This window comes from Pseudorca crassidens, chromosome 4 (genome assembly GCF_039906515.1).
Source record: "Pseudorca crassidens isolate mPseCra1 chromosome 4, mPseCra1.hap1, whole genome shotgun sequence".
NCBI lineage: Eukaryota > Metazoa > Chordata > Mammalia > Artiodactyla > Delphinidae > Pseudorca > Pseudorca crassidens.
Window position 1 is genome coordinate 12393059 of NC_090299.1, and position 22958 is coordinate 12416016.

The 22958-nt window shown below is 36.5% G+C and overlaps 1 pseudogene; it reads right to left on the reverse strand.

Annotated features, from left to right (window-relative positions):
- Window positions 1-4216: 4216 nt before the first annotated feature.
- Window positions 4217-15300, reverse strand: LOC137224147 (catenin alpha-3 pseudogene; annotated as a pseudogene).
- Window positions 15301-22958: the final 7658 nt, after the last annotated feature.

The following is a 22958-nucleotide window of genomic DNA, read 5'->3' on the forward strand; positions in this document are numbered from 1 at the left end:
TCAAAAGTATCTTGAAAAACAGTGCAATTTTCAATATTTTTAATTTAAAGTGAATATATCTGTTTACCATTAAGTTTTAGAATTACTTCTCTGAAGTCTCCAAATGGAGTGTGTTAGTTATATGAAAAGAATACTAAAACTGTCTAATATTCTGAGAAGATAATTTTTTACTTCAAATGCATTGTTTTATTTACACTGTATCTCAGAAATAGTATTTCAAGAAAATAGCAATACTGATTTGAATAAGAAAATGCCACTAAATACTTAATTACACTACCAAAGTTTAAACAATACACATTATTTGACTCATCACTTCCATTTATAGAAATCCATCCTACTATCAAAGTTTACAGACAATTTTACAGGGCCATTATAACACTGATTATAAGGGCAAAAATAGTAACCTAAATGTTTATTAAGAGAGGATTGGTTACATAAAATACTGTACACCCATGTTATGAAATACTATTAAATACTGTGTTATGAAATACTATGCAATAGGTTAAAAGAAAGAGGCAAAATGATTTTCCTGTAAATATTTTTCAAGTACCTTAAGTAAAAAAGTAAGGATACAAAAAAGCATATGTATAATGAACCCCTGTATGTTAACAAATATAAGTGTGTATGTTTAAATATGCTTGAATATCAAGAACAAATTGTGGAAAAAATTTTTAAAATTAAATGTGTTAATAATAGTGTTTATCGCTAAAGTGGGATACTGGGTGACAGTACACTTTTACTAATCATTTTTTTAATGTTTCAGTACTGACTAACTTTTTCCAAAGTGCCTTTATTACTCTACGATTTAAAACTAGGTTACAATAAATAAATAAAACATGCATATGCTTTGACACAGCAATTTTGTTTCTAGTAATTTATCCTAAAGAAATAATTAAGGACGTGCATAAAGATTTATGTATATAATGTTCATTGTAGCATTGTTTATTATAACAAAAATGGAAAATAGCCAATCCTGCAATATAAGTGTGGTTAAATAAATTACGCTATATCCGTTTTATGAATATCATGTATTCATTAAAATGATAACTGTGGGAGTTTTCTCCTAAAGTGAGGTATCACTCTTTATTAACAAGTTTTTAAAAAGGGGGTGGTTATGAAATAGTATGTGTAGTAGGCTCACATTTTGATTAAATTTATTCATTTTTTACAGATGTCTGTATGTCAAATTCTTAACTGATTGCCTCTGTTTAGTTGGTCTGTGAATGGTTTTACATTCTTCTTTGCGCATGTAAGCAATTTTTTAAATTTCTGCAATAGTGTGCATTACTTTTAGAGATAGAAAACGTCTTACAAAAAACAATTAATATCATATTTATAAATATGAGAAGTTTTCCTGCATGAGAAGATAAAAGGCTAACAAGTTTTAGTATAAAGTTTACAAATACTGTGCCGCTGGTACAGATTTTTATAAGTAACACGAAAAAGGGTAATTCACTATCCTGAAACAGAGGAAGAAGGAACCAAATCAAACATCTGTCAAGATAAAGTTGAATAAAATCAGGCTCAATGGAGAAAGACTGAGGAACAAAGTCTGAATGAAACACCTACTTTTAAAATATCTACTTTTAAAATATGTAACAATGATGTAGTAAAAATTAATTTTACTTTTATTATTGTACAATAAAAATTTTTAACAATTACCATTTGCCAAATGCTGGCTATGTGATTTTTATGTAATCCTTACAACAGTCCTATAAAATCGACCTTAATATCCACTTTTGGGGATATTCTGCAGATACTGAATTGGGATATCACAGAGGGTTTAAAAATTGCTAAATATATGCAGCTAGTAAACAGTAGAGCTGGAATACAGATTTCTATGAATCCAAATTCAACATACCTTCTTTTAGCTACCTAGCCTGTGATGGTATTTTACTACTTATATTAAATAAACATAATGTCCAGATACGCTCTGGACCTTGGGACATTTGAAGGAATAAATACAGGTAGTGGATACGTGCTAAGGGAAACTGGGATTATAAGCCCAGGTCAATTATAGAAGAAAATAGAATCAGAGGGAAAATTTCATTTTAGTAGTGAGAGGAGTTTAGGCAAAACTTCTAGTAAAGAGTGACTACAGAATAGTATTGAGTCAGAACGGCAGTCAAGGACTTGTTTGGGGCAAATCAATTATTTACCAAGTTCAGCCCTTTCTCACTCACAGGAGAGCAATAGTGAGGAGAATAGAAAAGATATGCCATGGAGAGGCCCTGTTTCTCAGCTCACTGGAATCTGGTGGACACCCAGATAGAATCCCATGACACAGCCTGAGTGGCACCTTGACAGAGGCAGCAATGAGTTGATGAAGGGTACAGGATTGGAATTAGCATTGGTGCTGGTGCGGCAGTACTGAGGAACTATCTGGGCTGGTCAATAAGGCAGGAAAACCACTGGAAGAGGCTCACTGATTGTATGAATGGCTGTCTATGACAGCACACTAGGAAAAAAGGCCAGAGTAGTTCAACTCATCATCATAAGCAGAGCAAAACAGGGAAACAGAGTAGCCTAGAGGATGGGTCCGCTCACTAAATCTTAAATTCCCTCCCCCTCAAAGAGGAATTAAAACTATGAGAATTGTGACAGAACTGTCCAAAGGCCCCTAAAGCGGCTTGGAAAATGTGAGAACGTGAACTAATATCTTTTCTCTGTAAGAAAATAAAACATCATAGACTTTTATTACTTTGTAATATGTAAGTAAATTAAAGATATGAGCATGTTATTGTAATCAAATGATCTCTGTCCCATCGTTGTTTGACTAACCTGTGTGCACGAATATGCTTAGTAATGTTGAAATTTCATAACTTTGTATCCTTTTAGAATTGTCTGTGGATGTTTTCTCCCTATTAACTGTGACTATATGAAATCATTGGTCAAAACAAGTGTCAAACATGTCTCCTCTTTTTACCAGAGCAATTATTCAGTTCCTAAAATTGACCAAGAGCCTCCTTTAATTTCTCTCTTTTGCTCCTCTGTTCTTTCCCACTACTCTCTCTTCCCTTCCCTGAGCCAGATATCCCAGAAAAATAAAAAAAGAAACATCAGTGTCCCTAGAGTTGACAGGGAAAATAAAACACAGCGCATTAACAGCAATGACTCTGAACTACATAAACATATGTGGGAGAAAGGGAATAAAAAGTAATCATATTGTATGTGTTTTTTTTAATTCAGTGACTTTTATTTGAAAGAACGTTATTAAAATCACTCCAGCTCATTGCCATGAACTCTACTTCATAGTTCAACGGTACAATTCACTGTTATATTTTATTCAATGCCAAAAGGTTTTTCAGAGTGGTCTTTTCCTTTTAATTACAACTGCAACCTGACACAGATGGAGTTTTAGAGTCATGTGGAACTCCTTACACTTCTGTTATCATAACTCACTCAGGGATATATATAGTTAGATGCCCCATTTCCCCAGTGGGTGATAACTCTTCCTTCACATATATATTCTGGTGAACCCATTTAAACCCAATACTCAACATGCAGAACTGCTGAACACAGTGGAACTTTAAAAGGCATATCTGTTGCATCAAAACTCATTGTAACCTTTGTAATGTTAATAAATTGCTTTGTTTGTAATCAAGGCTGACTTTCAAAATCCAGGAAGTTGCTTGACTGCTCAAGCTTGGTTAATTTCTGATGGTTGTTAACCCAATCAGTTGACAATAGGTACAGATATCTAAAGACTGATTCTTTTTCTTTTTCCTACAGCAGGAAGCACACATGTCTGCCAGGTTAGGTCAGGTAAAGAAAGCCTGGAGATTAAATGGGAAACCATTTAATGAAGTCTTTGTTTCCATTGAAAACCAACTCAAGAGCTCCTGTCAATGTTTTAATTCAAAATGAGAAGGGCCAGTGTACTTAAGTTATTACAGATGACTCACTTGAGTCTCCTATGTCCGTTCTGCAATGAATGTAAAAAATTCTTTGTGATGGGAAAGGCTGAACAACATCTGAAAGGTTTCATTCATTCCACAAGCATATACTGATTACTTACTAGGTGCTGACCATACAGAGATGACAATGACATGATCCCAAATATACATTGTTCATTTTGGTTCAGCTTGCAATGGTTCATGTTATTTGAGGGTTAAACTCTAAGAGTCGGTGAACCTGCAGAACTAATCAAATGCAAAAAAAAGTAGTAAGTTTAGCCAGGGTTTTGTAATAAAGGGACTAGAGTCGAAGAGTTGTTTCAGTAGATATGTCTTCCTCTAAATTCACTCATTCCTTGCACTGGGTAGACATTTTTCTTTGCTGAGTCTCATCCAACAGCTGCACACATTTACTCTGGCTTCTCTCTTTTAATCAAGGATTTTTATTTAATTATTTTTTCAGGGCCTTCATTCTCTGCATCACAACTGGGTGCCAGGGCCCAGCAGGACTCTGAATTCAGATAATGTTGGTTGAGGCAATGTAGACATCTTCATGGTTTGAACTACAGTGTTCGTTAAATTTTTGACTGCTTGGATCAGGGAGGTGACACTGTCCAAAGCTGCCATGATTAGCTCTCCCTCCTAGGTTGTAGATCTCAGCTTTAACTTGACTGCCGACTTTCATTTGGTGATAGTAGAACTTCATCTGTTCCAGTAATCCAACAAGTACTGTTTGCATGATGGATCTGGAAACTGGTTGGCAACCTGCCAAGAGAGGACATCCATCCTTGACACTGATTCTGATATCATTTTAGCTGCATAGATCACATCAGTTGCATGCTTTGGTAGTCCTTTGCCCCTTGCGAAGTCTGTCATCTCCATTATGATCATACACAATTTCTTGGTCAGAACAATATCATTGCTTGTATCGTCCATATCTCAATCTCAACATACAGCTTACTCTTCAATTTCTTGAAATCAGCAACTTGCTCAGCACTTTTTTCCTTTTCTGCCTCAGGTGTTTGAGTCATCTTAGCTCCGTCAGTTTTCCCTTTGGTGTGAATGCTGAATGCTGGTGTAACTGTAGACCTCCTGATCCCCTTCCAGGTCAGAAACATCCTTCAGTTCCTCTGGGGTTCAAATAACCATGACTGAACAATTTATATCATGAATTGCATCAAAGATATTCTTCGATATTTCCAAAAATTGATTATCATCAAACACATCCAAAGAGTTTTTACTTAAGACTTCCAAGGCAATACTCACTTGTGTTACAAACTCAAGAACTGCATGCAGTACTTGTAAGGATGTTAGCATTTCTCATCATACTTTCAGTAAAAGACCCTGGCTCCTACCTGTCCATTTTCCCTATGACAATGTGAGCAACTCTTGCTGCCCATCCTCTGATAGCACCTGCAGAATGGTCTAAATTATCAGCATCCTGGTCTCTCAAGGCTATGGTACATCTTCTAGGATATGACTCTGAGATTTAACTTTTATAACTGAGGAACACCCAGATAAAAGAGATGCATATGGTAAGGTCTGGGGAAAGGGTACAGAGCTTCCATGACCTCTCCAGGTGCACCATTCTCCCCAGTTCTCCATGTATTCGCCAGCCAGAAAGCTCTGTTATATCTGTCTTAATGCTATGAATTCCTAATCACCAGCAAGAAATACTGTATAGTTACCTTTCAGCAGCAGCAGAGACAGAGATATATATTTCGGATCCATGGGTGCAGAGATGGGATTTAAAACCTTAGGAAAGAATTAGATCACCAAGGGAAAAAGTATAGAGGAGAAAAGTCCATGGACAGAGTACTCGAGACCTAGAAAAGAAGACTGAAAACTAACAGGCATCAAGACAGAAGAAGAATTAAGAGAAAGGGAAGTAAATGTTTCAAGGAGGAGAGAGTGATCAACTAGAGCAAATGCTACTGATGGATAAAATAAGATGAAGGGTGAGAACTGGCCATTGCTTTTAGCAATACAGAGCTTGCTAATCAAGCAAGGGTTCTTTTCAAATAGAAGAAATATCAGCATATTTGTGTGCGAATGGTAGTCATCCAATAGAGAAAGAAATCTGAGGATATGATGAGCGAAGAGACAGTTGTAATTCAGTAGACAAGAAAGCCGATATCTAGTGCACAAGAGTAGTACTTGGTGTTAGCTCAGAGCACAGACGACTCATCTGTAGTATCAGAAGAAAGGTAGGGAATATGGGCACAGGTATGGCAGGTGTGTAGCTACCTTGGTGGAAGTTCTCTTCTGATAGCTTCCATTTTCTAATTACAAGGTAAAATCTGAGGTTAAAGATGATGGAAAAAGTATTGGAAGAACTGAGGAGAAAGAAGACATGAAATACTTATTGAGGAGAGTTGGAATGGGAAGTGACTTGGGAAATACAGAATGATTACTGCAACTCTCTAAGGGCCTCTTGAGGTAAACTACTATTCATTTAAATTGAGACATATGTGTATATATCTGTTGCGCAGGGGAAAGTACAGAGAAAGTAAAGAACTGGATTTAACCAGGGCTGTGGTTTAGCCAGGAGAGTAAAACCAAGTAAAAGAGGGACAGGGGAGTTGATGATATACACAAAGGAGTAACTATCACGGTTGACCATTAGAGTAAAGCTGAGTTAAAAGGAAAGGATACAAGAAAGGTGAGAGACAGTGAAAAATAGTTTAAAAATGGAACAATGGTTTTACTAAGATACTTGAATTGTGGGAGATGACATACTAGAGACAGTAAGCTAAAAAACGCAAAAGAGTGGGACAAAGAAATATTTGTTAATTTACTGAAAATCAGAGACAATAATAAAACACTGCTTATATTTCTCTCAGCTTGTTTCTCTTTACCCCCCACCAAAGTCCTACTTTCCCATAATATTTGCATCAGGAGTATTTTAAAATGAATAAAACAACCCTTTTTGGTGAGTCTATTGATATTTTAAGAGAATAAATTTCATTAAAGGACCTGAGAGGATCCAAATGCCCAAGCTACAGCAGCACATGCTTAGAACTACGCAAACAAACATATTAACCAAAACAACACTGAGATATCTTTTCTGACCTGTCACTGTGTGTATCTGAAGTCAGTAAGGCTTTTCTCTACAGATGAATTTGCATCTTTTAATCTTATATTTAAATGGGATTTGAAAGTTCCTTTTCTATTGAATTGTCACTTAATCTAACTAATCCAGTTATTTTATTTTATTTAATTAATTTATTTATTTTTTGCGGTACGCAGGCCTCTCACTGTTGTGGCCTCTCCCGTTGCGGAGCACAGGCTCCGGACGCGCAGGCTCAGCGGCCATGGCTTACGGGCCCAGCCGCTCTGCGGCATGTGGGATCTTCCCGGACCGGGGCACGAACCCGTGTCCCCTGCAACGGCAGGTGGACTCTCAACCACTGCACCACCAGGGAAGCCCTAATCTAGTTATTTTAAAGATATATCCCTTTGCTGTGCATTACAGCTTTGAAATTAATTAGTATCCAGATTCACTGAAGTGCACCTTCTGTGTAAAGTGAATGTAAGAAGGATTAATGTACAGGCAGGGAAGATCACTTGTGGAAAATGTGGCACTTACAAGCTTATTGCATTCAGCTATGCCAAAATTTCAGTCTAGCTAGTTCTTGATTAAAGGGCTTTTAAGTTTTAAAACTGGCCTTTCACAGTCAGACAGGGACAATATATACAAATATATTTCCCTTTCTATGTTATTAAGAATATATATATATATATATATATATCTCTCTCTAAGGTTGTAGGACTTGTGCATGAGAAGGAAGAAAATAATATAGATATAAACACTTAGATGGTCATAATAAGGCAATCTTTGAATTACGGGGCAATAGAGTCATCTTCCTTTTAAATTCAGCTACCTTCAGCTATTCAAATAAGGAAAAACTGGAAATCTATGTTGCCAGGTAGTCCCTGGTCTATGCCACCAGGTACCAACTACCTGACAATGTTCGTCAGAGTCTGAGCCATACTATGCATCAGCAGGGCCACAGTGTGTAAATTAATCCTTTCACTCACAAGTTCAATAGTATTTCAGTCTCCTGCAAAAACCCAAGATCAGCCATCCCTGACAACTGGTGAGAGATACGTAGTTACCAATTACAAAGTACAATATTGCCTTTGCATTGAATAGGCTGCCTTCCCCAGTCCTCACTTAACCTCTGTCAAACAAAACTGTCTGGTCTAAGTAGTATAGAACAATAATTGGATAGGCATAAGGACAAAAGAGATGTGTTATCCAGCTGCATCATTTGGCAAGCCAGATGAACTTACACATGTGAGTCTTCTTTTACAGCTTTCTGAAGCCTCAATCTATAATAGTAAAGTCACCAGAAACGAAATGCATAGATGAGAAAACGGAAAGGTTTATTGTTCCACGTGCTATAAACTGTAAGACAGGTAAACGACACACTAAACACTCATATCATATTTTCAACAGCTATTTATTGACCAACCAGCATCAGTTAGAGGGTACGGAGCCTTCAAAGTAAAGTAATAAAGGGGGCAAAAACAAAAATAAGTTATATGCAGGAAGAAAATGATGCTTGCTAAATAGAAGTATTGTGGATAATTTCCTAAAGGGAATTGAGAGGATTTAGACAAGCACCAATAGTATAAAGAAAGATGGGGAGACGGGAAGGTGGGTGGAACATTTGGATGCAGAAGTCTAGAGGCTGCTTGTGGGCAATGGTAATATTCACTATGGCAGTACCATAAGGTTTACTAAGAAATGAGGCAGATTGGGCTATATGTATATGTATAGACCACTGGCTCCTCTAAGTGGCATCGAAAACCTCTGGGGGTCTCTAAGATTATTCCAGGGAATCTACAAGGACAAAACAATTTTCATAATAATATTAAGATGTCATTTGCCTTTTTCATTCTCTCATGAGTATATGATGGCATTTTCTAGGGGATACATACCATGTAATACCTCAACTGACTGAATGCAGAGCAGATATGAGAAACCAAATGTCTTCTATAAATCCTGACATTAAAGAAATTTGTAAAGAGACTGTGGGAAAATGAGACTCTTGTTTCATTGGAACTCTTGTTTCCAACTATTTTTTGTTGTTTTGGGAAACAGCATTATTTTTCATAAAAATATTATCATTGTTAAACTTGTTATATGTTTATTGTTTTCGTTTTTAAATGTATTCGAGCCACATTACAATTTCTGTTTTAATTTTTTAATACAGTTAATATGAATGCAACCTATATTAACACAATCATGTTTGGATATTCAACGATTTTTAACAATATAAAATGGTCTCTGGAGCAAGTGTTTGTGGAATGTTGGTAGAGATGAAAGAATCTGGGTTTGCTCCCTAAGGACAGGGTGAAGAGGAGGTGGTCACTGGAATTAATTGAAAATGAGAAGACATGATCAGAGTTTAGAGCTTTGCCATATTTACCTGCTATATTTCACTGCAAAATCTGTTTTGCAGTACTTATAAATTTGCCAGTTTAGCTTTTGTAAACAGTTTTCCTTCTATGTTAAAGAACAGGCAACATTTGCATTAGGCACGTCTTGCATCCCAATTCTTGGCCCTTCTTATTTCAGCTACTGCTGTCTTCACCAGCCCTGCACAGGCTTCCACTATTTTGCCTGGGAGCCACCAGACTCCTTGGCTCAGGCCTGAACCGTCTACATCACTCTTTCCTCCTGGGCTTCTCTGAGCTATAGTGTGGGGAGCCCACAGGCACCCACTTTGATCTCACAACGTGCCCACCCAGAAATTTACAGCACTACCATTGAACAATGAATGATGAGGACCAATAAATAAACGTTTCCACCTTTTTTGCACCTGAGTGGAAACTTCTAAAACATGTTTCATAAGGTTTCTCACGAGGTGCCAAGGGAACCTACTGGAACCTTAATAACCCATCTTTGTTTGGCTTTTCCTCCTTCCTGGCTTTTCCCCCTCTCTATTCCTCACTTCCACTTCCTGGGATGATGTTTGCAAATAAAAACAACTCTTTGCTTCAGTGTCTGCTTTGGGGGAACCCCAAGCTAAGATAATATTCAACTAAATTTTCTGTCTAAAAATCCAAGTACTTTCATGTCACATGAATCCAAATCCAATCTGTTTCCTGTTAGTGAAAACGAAAAAGTGCCATGGAAAGTATCTATTTGTTATATTTGTAGAGCAAGATATACAAATGTAAAATTGATCTTTGATAAATAACACTCCCATGTATAGTTTTGCTTCCATGTTTTAAATAAAGACAAAGTAATATGTTGACAATATAGTGGTTCAGCTGTAAAATGGAACCATTGGTTAAGTTAAGGTTCTACTGGGTACCAGAAAAATTATAACAAAATTAAGAGTACTCAATGGACCAGAAAAATAAAATATTTTAAGCTTTTAAGATCCTTCTCCATAACAAGACTGAAGAATAACGGTCAAGAATCTAATTTATTTCCCAGTGCCTTAGAATTTTGCATACTCTTTTTCTTCTTAGCAGAAGCATTTCTCTTATGAATTCAGTTTCATGCCACCCCATTATTACCATGTAGGGACATCTCATAGGTCATCATTAACTTCCAGAATCTCCTCTGGCAGAAAGCCGCCTTCTCCGGATTTCCACTCAAGGTTTTGGCCCCATGTGAGTACGCTGAGCATACTTAGAAGAAATCAACTCTCCCAGTTGTATTAATAAGTCAGAGACTCTGACCTTCTCATATAACACATCCTGCTTAGTAATGATTAAATAACTATGCAGGGAAGTTTGATGCCCTCTTGGTAACCTACCTCGCACATATTGTTGGCCTTGTGGTCAAGGCTGACATAATTTTAAATATAATCACTGCTTCCTCAAGAATTATTATTCCATTTGCTTGTTCTACTTATTCATTACATACAAATCTGACTACCTATTGCTTGAAATATGCAATTTGGGGAAACATAATAGAAAATAAGCCTCAAATTTGTCCTTTCTAATTATCTGCAAATGTCAATGTTCCTCAAAATATTCTTCCTGTTTAAGTATAGATTTTGTAGATTCTCTGGTAAATTACAAACTAGCATAAGAAATCCTCAAATAACATTTCCTCTTTGAAAGCTTACTTGACTGTATCTACGATACAAGCACAGGCAGGTTTTAATACTTCTGTTCTCCTCTTTAACATACCAAGTTGTATCACATTTTATTACCTGTACTGAGTAACACATTTGTCTGTCCCTTTAAGTACTCTGGTGGCAGACCTCGTGCCATATACACTTCTGCATGGTCCATGTATATAGCCTGGTGCCTAACACACAGAAAATGTTAAATAAATAAACGAATGTATGAATGAATGTATGAAGAATACATCAATTGATAACTAATGAATATGTGAGTGAAAGAACAAATAAACGAATAATTGAAACAAGTAGGTTCAATAGAGTACAAGGGTCAGAATTCCAGAAGCACAATGGAAAAGTCCAGACCAATTAAGGATTTTTTTTTTTTCTCTTCTTTCAATTCTCATTTCAGAGTATAAATTGTTTCCGATTTAGTGGAAATGGAAAAAGATTTTTCACGGAACTAATTTTTCTATATTAAAGTTCTTTCTGACTTTAATGAAATATCCTCCCTAAGCTCGTCTTTTGCCCTCCTCTCTCTCTCAGAAGTGAAGCAGTGAATGCTCAGCTCACAGGCTTCACAGCTCTATTTTTAATGCTTGCAGTAGAGTCAGAGACATACATTAAGAATTTTTTAAAGTCTTATTATCATTAAATCCAACAAACTGTTGGAGGGAAAGGATTGTTCTGATCAGAATTATACTAATTACTTGCATATAATCAGGGATCTGCCATTACGGCAGCTTTGTGTGCTCTTACAACTTTTCATTCTCTGCTGGATGCCGTATCTCTACCTTTGTGCTTGTGTGCTTTAAACAGTGGTGTCCTCTACTCTAAACGCTGAGATTCAGAGCTTTAGAAGCAGGTGTATGTAAGATAACAGGAGAATGAGAGTCTCCTGATTAAGATTGTTATGTAGAAGCAGTACGAGTTTTATTCGCCGATCCTTCTTTTGTTTTCTTCTTTGTTTCCTGGTAAGGTCAGTTACTTTGGGCGTTGCTGGCATGGCACGAGGTAAACCACATGACAGCTCTGGTAAATTTACTTTTCTTGTCATTGGAAATAAGAATTTGCTTTTGGCCTTTTGTCTAGAACTATTTCACTTTCTTAGAGCTTTAGAAATCATCAATCATATACATATCACTTGGATAGCCAGCTTGACAGTTTGGATGGGCCATTATTGTAGTTTAAATTTCATTTTTGGAAGATTTCATTTGACATTTCAGACTTATTATGCTACCTTGAAAGCTGCAGCTCCATAGGGCTCCGCCTTTGATCTCAGGTTATCATTAGCTAATGCCAATGATCTACGGCGTCCCCCTTGTGTGCACGTGAACTCAAAACACTTGTGAAATTCCATTTCATTATGGCTCTTTTTTCATCAGTAATTATATTGGACAGTTGGAGAGCAGTCTGTACATATTACAGAAACTCTCCCAATATAATTTCATTAATTATTAAGATGAATAACAATTAGAAATTACAGTTGTGTTTGATTAAGGATAAATAATAAAGTTATGATTAAAGTGATACTTCGTTTTCATAAAAATTGAAAGGAGGAAAAGGAAATGCAGACTAGGGAGTCCCTGCTTTCATTTCTTTGCTCTTTTGCTGCCACTGAAAAGAATTTCTGTAGCTGCATTAAACCAAGACACAGTGTGACTGTAATTAACACTATTATAAGAAAAGCTCATTTATAGTTTTACTTTGTTTTCAGCAAAGCTTCTATAAAGAATGTATTAAAGAAGAATGAGGCAAATGGTCATTTTAACAAGGTATCCACAAATAGCTTTTCTGTGAAAAGAATTCTGCTTCAGTGTTTTGAAAATATCAAGTGGCTCACAAAAAACATACACTTAGTAATGGTGTAAGGCATTGCATATATTATAAAACGTATACTAATAATGTAAGTTATTATTAAGAAATAAGTATTCATATGCTTATGTATAAGCCAGAAAAAGTATTCTGATTTGTGGTTATATATTCTGACATTTAGAAATAATTTTTCCTTATCTTTTCACTCATGTATCTCTGAATTCCCTCTAAATAAATAAGAACAATTGGGTTTGAACTGACAGGGTGAGAGGATGCTTTCCTGGAAATACTGATTCAGTGACATATATAGCATTGTTGGTTTCTTGTGGTGGTATCCTCTAGGTGCTAGAAATCTTTTTTTATTCTCTTCGAATACCTTGAAATCACAACATGCCTCTGGTATTTCTTCCGTCTATTATGTAAATAATTGTTATTTTATTCACCAGTCTATAATGCTGCTTATGATTCCCTTCATAATGCCAACTGATTGCCATCAAACACTCACCAACCGCTCATTTCATGCTCAGTAGACTACACTGTCTCTTTCAAGTTACCTTACACCTCAGTCAAACCTTTTCTGTGCATCGTTGGACAGATTTGCACTATCAAATTTACATCTTATTTTATTTCTTGATGTGTTTTCATTTTGGGTCAGGGATGTTTTTCAGAGAACAAAATAAATGACAGAGAGCTGTAGTGGGAAAACAATGCATCGGAGAATACTCTCTGCTCAGTGTCTAGAAAAGTGCTATTTGGCTGAGAGCGTTTGCAGCACAACTCTAATGCTCAATGGCCAAACGGATACCTTCTGCCTGCTGCACCACCTCTCCTGGGCTGAGAATGCGTGACAACGCTCAACACGTGCATGGGGTGTGTGTGTGTGTGTGTGTGTGTGTGTGTCTGTATACACACAAGCATATGTTAACAGTGCGCCACTATATGTGTATGTTTATATGTCTAAAATAATGTTTTTATTCATCTATTGTATAGAAAAATAACAAATCAGAGATGTATGAATTGAAGTTAATCTTGTTATGTGTATAATACCCAACAAGTTTATAGAGTCCAAAGGCATTGAAATGGTAAGAAAACAGCATGTCTCTTTCTTGCCTTCTGTTTTCAAATACAATTATTTATGTGCTAATAACTACTGGGGGACTATATTTGCCTTCTATTTTCTTTTGATCATGTGAACTGAGAAGGCGATTTACAGAAATATATTGATATGAAGAGAATCCCATTACAATAAAATAATGTGTGACCACGAGATTGCTTTTAAAGGATTTTATTCCCATTGTTGTCAGAATCACCTTTGTACTCAGCTTTAAGGTGTAAAAGCAGATTTAGAAAACCCAATCAATAATATGCATTATAGAAATTACCTATAGGTGTCATAACAATGATGTATGCTTCTGTTTCAATTAACTGCAGGAGAGATAAAAGTGGTTTGATTATATGCAAAATTTATTGGAATGAGAACTTCCCAACTAAGTATACAAAAGGATACTCTACTGAAAGATTGGGTATGTTTTTTGTTTGCTTGTATTAAACTCTGATGAAGACATGTCCTTCTATTTTAGTCCAGAATTCCACTTTCAAATAGTTACTTTCACATGCATACCCTTTATCTTCTAAGCAATGCAGAATTACTGACTTCCCATGATGCTTTCTTTTCACCTCTCTTCAGCTAACTGAACAGTTCTTCCTTGTGGGAAATCCTTTCATCACCAATACAAAATCAGGCAGATGAGCTAGTCTTTGGTTATCAAAGAACCCCGTCTCCCTAGCCACATTGATGGTTAAGAGATGCAGACATGCTGAGGAATCAGAGCCCTGCCCTGGACTTTTTCTTGAACAGTTGGATAACAGACTCTCTTTTCACTAGGACAGTCAGTGTGAGGAAAATAGAAGCCTAGAGCTAGTACTGGCCTGATATCTTTGCCACAGTATGCGGGGAGACTGCCTGAAAATGAAGCCAACTCTGAGGAAAGTGAAAGGAGTGGCCTCATAACGTTGTTTGAAGCCCAGAACCCAGTGGTGCCTAAGTAAGGTTTATTCCTTAGACAGCTCTCCTCCACAGCCAATTACGTGAGATGATAAATTCTCCTTTTGGTCTCTTAAGTTTGACTGCATCTTTATCACGTGCAACTGCAAGATCTGTGACTAACACACATACACACACACACACACTGAGCAACTGACACGCTGAATATACAAAATGGCACATCTTATTTTTGAAGTGTTGGAAGTGAGCTTTGAAAAAGAGGGAAATGTTCTTGAATCTTAGCCTGACACAATGAAGGGGTATCTTCGGAGAAAATCAGTAACATGATTCACCGTTAATCTAACATGGTGTTTCTTGGAAGAAAAATATAATACCCCTTTTCAGTCATATCCCAGGCCCTGACTGTGATGCTCAAGAGGGCTCCAAACCAGCCTCCAGCACCAGATTTTCCTTGTCGACTGAAGTCCACCCTACAGCTGACTTCACCAGACATCCTTGCTTCTTATCACATGCTCAGCCTCATAACTAAATAGCAAATGAATGGCAAAGAATCACTGTGGGGAGCTTCTTCCCAATTCTGAAGCTGATATAAAACTAACTCACAAAATCAGATGTTTGTGATTCCCAGAGTTGTGAATGATGTCTTTGTAAGTCACCTTACTACTAACTTCCGAGTCCTCCTTTTTGACTGTATACTGGCAGTTAGGTATTGGATTCAGGCTGACTGTAGGAAACGACAGGAGGGAGAGAGGGGCTTCCTCTCAGCCTTACCTTTAAGTAAACTTGTGGTAAAGTATCCTGTAGAAAAATTTATCAGTCTTCTCTTATTTAAGTAAAAGATGGTTTGATTGTTATTTTTGCTTTCAGAAAATCCAAAGAAAAAAACTTAATCCTCACTGAGTGGAGGGGAAAAAAACGAGCTTGGATTCTAAGACAAAGTGTAATCTGTTAGTTATATGGCAGAAGCTAGAAAGAAGAGAGGGCTCTGGTTTAAAAATTGAAATGAAAAACTATTCTTTGGTGTTGCACTGTTCAATTCCAGTGCCTGCATTTCTTTGCTGAGGGCTTTCTCTGTCCTGATTGTGTTCATGAAAGGCAGCCAGAAGTTCTGGGGAATTAATGTCCCCATGTCCAGCAGTTCTCAACCAGGGACTTGACAGGAGTTGGTGTATAAATACCTCAGCTTCCTTACATTCCAGGTGGAAAAATATCTGAGGTGTGTGTGTATTACACTGTTTTCTGTAGTTCCTCAGAAAGATTAACTTCCAGCTGCCCACAGTGGTAACTTAATTGTTAATGCACTCTTTACTGTCTGTCTCCTATCTAAATTTGCCACTTCTCTACTTTTGTTTTCTAGAATTACCTCCCAGCCAACTAGCCAATCCCAAATCCTTGCTGCCTGTTTGCTTCTTTGGGATCACAAACCAAGACACCCGTAATGTTAATCGTTATCCTAGACCCCATCCCACTTACGACAGGTTAAAGATGCCATTGAGAGGTGGGATCTAAGACCCTTCTGAATCTGGACCAAATTATTCATCATCATCATCATTATTATTTTACCCAAACAATATTTGATTATTTAACCCATTATTTCCTGTTTCTTTGTTCACCTTTCTATCTACATCTTATTCCTTCTTTCTGGTCTTGGTTTCGTTCTTTTCATAGTATAACATTTAGTATGCATTTTGGTAAGAGTTTATTTGCATTCAAAACACATGGTGTTTTTTTTTTTCTAGAATGTTCTTTATTTAACTACCATTTCCTTAATAGGTTTATCTGGATCTTAAATTCAGCTAATGACTAGATATAAAATTTTAAGTTGCTAGTTATATTCTCTTAGTATTTTAATTCATTCTGTCATCTGTTTCTATTGATGTTAGTCAATGCACTAAGTTAATCTTTGTAAGTAATATTTTATGTGATTGCTTTTTTAAAAAGTGTGATTACATACTTTTTTTTTGGAATACTCAGTATTTCATTAAAGTGTGTCTATATGTGGATTTTTTCTTTTTAATTCATCCTGGTTGGGATTCACCATGACTCACAAACATGATATACCAAGATTTTCTTCAACTCCAGAAAATTTGCAGGAGTTACATCTTTCATATTACCTCTATTCTACTCTCTGTATTCACTCGTCCTTGTTCTTCCATGTTCTTCCATGTTTGAAATGAAAGATTGCTTTCATTTTATTTTATTTCTTTAACTCTCTATGCTTCCTTCTGAGAAATGTATTCTTCTCATTTCCAGCTTGCACCTTTTCCAATAGCTATATCGAATCTGCCATTTAACTCTTCTATTGCTTTTTTCTCATGATTACATGTTTCATTTCTATATGTTCTTTTGGTTTATTTTAAATTTTCTTGTGATTTTTTAATTTTTTGTCTCTTGCTTGTGTTTTCAACTCCATATTTCATTTTTAAGATGCTTAAACGTACTTATATTTTAAATCTTATCATTTCATTAACTGATAACTCTATGTTTAATTTAGCTGTTGGTTATCTATTCTGATTATTATTTATCATGGCTATCTTATGTTATTTGGGGCTGTGGCTTCCTTTTCACAAGAACTTTTTCTCTGAGAACCCTGTGCAACCTGGATTGTGAGTGCTTTGTTCCAGAAAGTATTCACATTTGCTTCTTTCAGTGCTAGAGCACTAATAACAGAGAATTAATTTGTTGGCTTTAGATGTCCTTGGCCTCTCTGATAGCATACATTGAAAGCCAAACTTTATGAAGGCAAGGACTTGGTTACAAACCCTCAGAATCTTTAATTGTTTTCCTCTGAGAGCTTAGATGGGAAGTTCAAGGGTTCTGACTTCACACAGTCTTAGCTAATTCTCTTCCTAACCAAAGCCTTGTGCCCTGTCCCTGCGGGGATGTGGAAAACCACACATACTGGTGATCTGCATCAACAAACACTTCCAGAAAAACCACAGCTTCATCTCCCACTTTTCATGCATATCATCAGCTTTCTTTTGCTTTATAACTTCTCAGGGTTTTTCTTATTCCTTTGTTAATGAAAGTATATATTTTAAATTATTTATTGTATTTTATCCAGTATTTCTGAATGTTTTGAAGCTGAAGGGTTATCATATTATCTATTAGGTTGAGCCATATAAAATGTCCATTTTTTGTCAGTCCAAAACAGTTCAACATTATTGATTCATATGGTGTAATCTAATAGTTACCTATATTAGTGGAAATGAATATCCCTCCAGTCTTTCATTCTGTTAAATAAATATCATTCACCAGGAATAGCAGCTAGTTTTTGGTGATCCTGTCAACTGGTTAGCAGATATCTGGATAGAATTTATGGACTATTTCTAAACTAAGACTATTTTCAGTGCCCCATTAGACTTTAAGTTGAAAAATATCACAATCATATCTTCAAGGTTGAGTGATTCAACTTAGATTGTGGCAATAAGTGCCCAAATCATTCTTTGGGTGCATTTAGGTATTTCTACAGCATATAGGCATGTATGACTTAAGAAAACAAATATATGCTGATTAAATCATTAATTTCTTTCATCAGTAAGTGAAGAAAATATTACTCTGAGGAACTAAACTCTTGGCAAACTAGCCATTTGCATCATAGTTTTCTTCTTGAGAAATCTTTATATTTATACTTAATTTTTAAAGTAGACATATATTGGCCATTAAGTGATAGGTTCTAGGTACCCCAGATATACCAAATTTAGTTCCTCAGAAAGAGGAATAAATAATAATAAATAAGTTGGTAATAAATAAGTTGGTATCATTGAAATAAATCACTGAGCAAGATACTTGAAATCTCAAGAATGGTCTTTAAAGGCATTTTCAGTGTCATGAATAAATGTTCTTTGTTTCCTAATCTCATTTCAAACTCATTATACCTTTCAGAGTCAGGGTTCAGCAGAACAGAAAAGCAAAGTCATGACTTGTTATTTTTTCGGAGAGCACACTAAAAACACACAGACAACATGACCATAATTTGATTTTATTTACAGTTTTCTCTGTCTTATTCAACAGTGGATTAAGATCAGTGGAGACTTCTTTAGAGTCACAGATATTTGGAGAATAAAATGGTGCATAAACTGGCACCACAGTATAGCCACTTCCATTCAATTCATAAAAGTCCTCAATTAAATGAGAAAACTCCTCTCCTGTATCATGATTTTTCAATAATAAACAAAACAAAACATGTTGAACACTTCTCTCTTATATGCAGAGAATAAATGCACTTTATACATCAGTGTTCTTTCCACAGATAAAGAACATGATAGTGGCATGTATATTGGATGGTGACAGTTCTTCCACACTGCATACTCACGATATTATGCAAAGACATACCATATCAGTTGACAAGTGTATTTTTTCTAGAGTCTGTTCTGCTTTCCCTCACATGAGCATATTTATCATTTACTGATTTGTGAAGCTCTTTAAAAAACGGCATGATTTATATATATTTTTTATTATACAGACTAAAACTTGCAATGATAAACTTTGATAGCTGAGTTTCACTTTGTTCTCTCCTATTTGAACTAATTAATTAATTTCACACAGAAAATGATGATTTTCACCTTTCAGACATAAATTCAACTTTTTACCACAGAGCTCACTATGCTTTGTTTCCAGTTGGCACATAAACTGTGATGCCTCCATGCAACCATCTGTCAGAACTTCAGAACAGTTTAGGCACTGCCACTCTGTATAGATGGTTACCAGTTTAACAAACCTAATTTAACGTGATCTTCTTTGAAATTCCTGTTTGCAATTTTCTTCTGCTGCTGCCTTTATGAAATTATTACATGCTCAGAAGTTTTGTTCTAAGAACAAATTCACGTTCAATATTTTATTACAAGTCCTAGTCAATGTTTATATTTATGACTTTATTCTGTGTTACAGTATTTATGATCCTATTTTATTACTACCTTCATGCATTAATGAGTGACTTTTAAGCTATTGATCCTTTTATGTGAATTGGGGATAAAATAAAGCAATATCCCAGCTACAATAAAAATGCAAATTTAACAAATTTAATTAATAAAATGCAATTTATATGAAAATACCTCAGTCAAGACAAATTACTGCCTGTTAAATGAATGTTAGCCTAGACCAACTGTCCAGCACAATACTTATAGTCCATTATCAAAAACTTAATAATTATTATGGATGTAATAGAATTTCTATGAAAAATAGCTAACCTCAAGTTTCAAATATATGAAATATATATGAACAAAAGTTTTCACCTTTTTATATTCATAGAAAATTATCAAATCTCCATTGGACAATTGATAGTCTGCCACACTTCAAGATGACTCTGGTCAACGAAGAGCCATTCTGGAGAGGGGAGACATAAACTTCATAAGCAGAAAGTAGTCCAGAGATTGTTTCAAAGGTTCAAGTGATAAACAATAGGGCATGAAGAAGGGCAAAGGAAATGGTAATGATAAGCAGAAAGAGGAAATAGTATGCAGGGTCATTTTGGTATAAAACCTGTAGTTTCCATTTTCTACCTATAGTCTTTCTTTACCATTTTGTGTTGGTCCCAGTCTACTGATGATGCTATGGGCTAGAAATGTCCTGGGGGGCACTCACTTGGGCCCCTATAACTGTGGCCAGTCTCCACAGACATCTCCCCCTCCAGACCTAAGACCCTGTGGTTCTTATCATTACAAAACACAGCTCAGCAACAACCATCAGGGAACTTTGGGGTGCTAACAGATATATTATTGACAAGTCTTGAAGGGTACATGGCACATCTGGGGCCACACAGTGAGGTTATGGGTAGAAAGAGAGAGTGGGGACCTGGTTTCTGCCTTTATTGGGGTCTGAGAGTGGGGTGCCTAGGGTTTTGTGGGTTTACTCTTTATTGGTGAATTTAAAACATAAGAGCAGGAATTAGGACTAAAGCACAGGAAGGAAAAAGTGACATTATTCGAATGGTCAGTTATGTAGGTAAACCAGGGCTTTCTAAAAGGGGAATTTCATTGCTGGGGCAGCCTGGTTTCTTATCTAGTTCCTTTACTAGTAGTTGTGTCATGCAGCTCGCAGTATCTTTATTTGAGAAAGATATCTTTGAAATGGATGGCTCAGGACTCAAAAAGCTTAACGTCAGGCACTTACACTACATTTACCCACTCTGGTTAGGCATCTATGGCCACCAGTCAGCTGAAACAGGAAAGTGGCATATGGCTTCTATGTTGGCCGATACAATGTTCCCACCTAATTTGACAGCATCGGGCTTGCAGGAAACACTATTCTCTTGGCTTCCACGATACCACAATTTCCTTTTTTCTATGCCTCAACATTCCTCTGAGCCCCAGATTCCGTCAACTGCCTACTTAGCATTAACAATTTCATATTTAATAATTACCTAAAAGTTGAACTCAATTAATACCCACATCCTTTGCTTCCCTAGTCTTTCTCATCTCAGTTAAAGTCACCACCACTGAGCCCATTATGTGTTCTTCTTCCTCATCTATCATTAAAGCCTGTGAACACTAACTCCAAAATATATCCAAAAAATCATCTCCACTGGTAACCACTCGAAGCCAAGTCACCACCAACTATCAATCGAGCTGCTTCAAACGCCTCACAGCTTCTTTGTTAGCCTGTACTTCATTTTATATATAAGAACCCGAAGTCATCTTCTCAAAGCATAAATGAGATCATGACACCTCTTTGTCTACAACTCTTATAATTAAGAACTAAAAGATGTTACCTGACTTTAGCCCTGGGCACACCCTAACCCTCTTTGGCACTCTGCCCCTGGCTTGCGAGGCTTTAGCCATGCTCTCTCTCCTTCTGCTCGTACGATACGGTGTCTAGTCCAAACTTAAGGACTTTATACTTTGTTTTCTCTCCCCGGAATACTCTTCATTTTGATCTTCACATATGTGCCTCTTTTGAATCATTTGGATCTTACCTGCAAAGTCATCTACTTAATGAAATGTTCCCTGATCATCTAAATCATCATTTCAGCCACTCCCTAATATATTTACCTGTCTCAATTTCTTTGCACTAGCTTTCACTATCCAAAAATCAGCTTTTATATATTCATTTGTTAGTTTATTATCTGTCTTCTCCCCACATGAATGAAAGTTCCATGAGTCCAGAAACTTTTTCTTATTTGCCATTGTATCAGGCATTAAAAATAAAGAAATAATAAATATTTGTTGCATAAACGGATGTTAAATGAATAAATAAGTTGGTAATCAAAACACGTGAGATATAGTGAATAACAGGAAGAATTAACAATGACTAAAGTTGAGAGAATAAATTGCTAAATAAATAATGATGCTATTAATGTGAATATAACACCCAGAGGATGAAGTTTGGAAGAACCAAATAGGAGGCACCAGAATATCAAAATAGTGACTTTCAGTAGTTTGGATTTCAATGGAGAGATTGGGGCCAGAAATACAGAACTGGATTGATTTGAATGAATATGGTAGTTATAACTGACGTGGCTGACCTCCCTAAGAGAAACAATACAGGAGAATGACAAGCTCTGAATGTCTAAGAAGAGAAGATGTAAATGATACCAGAAAGCGTGTTCTTGTCTTGTGGCAGAAAGAATTCAGAGACTTCAGATATGAGACAGGGAGGTCAAGAAAGCAAAGCAAAAACATATTTAAGCGATAGTACACTCTCAAGGGGAGAACAGGCAGTCTCAGGTGGGTAGCTGCCCTGAGTTTCTTTGGCAAGCCAGTTACGTGGGGTGTAGAAATGAAGGGGCAGAATATTCTTTGGGGAGGGAGAGATTTTGGAGTCGTATTCCCTGATTTTCAACCCAGTTCCACCTTCTCAAGGGGAGGAAGAATTTTTGTCCTTATTTAGTCTTGATCGGAAGTGTCATGGTGTCAGTGCCTGATGGGTACTTCTTATCTGCAAGGCTAATTTTATTGTAATGAGAGCATAATGAACAAAAGATTACATTCAGACGCTGGAGATTCCCGCCTTTTCCCACCTTTCTTTGCCTCTAGGACACTTATCACCCCAAAATGTGTGTTTTCCTGTCGGTCTGGAGGTTCCTGCCTTGCTTTGTCCGAGGATCCCCATCGTTTACAAGCTGTGTGGTTTCCTGCCATCTGCCCCTTGCCACCCTTTCTCTGCTCGTATCTAGCTAACTGTCTGCTTTAGCATAGTCAGGAAAAAGAGGGG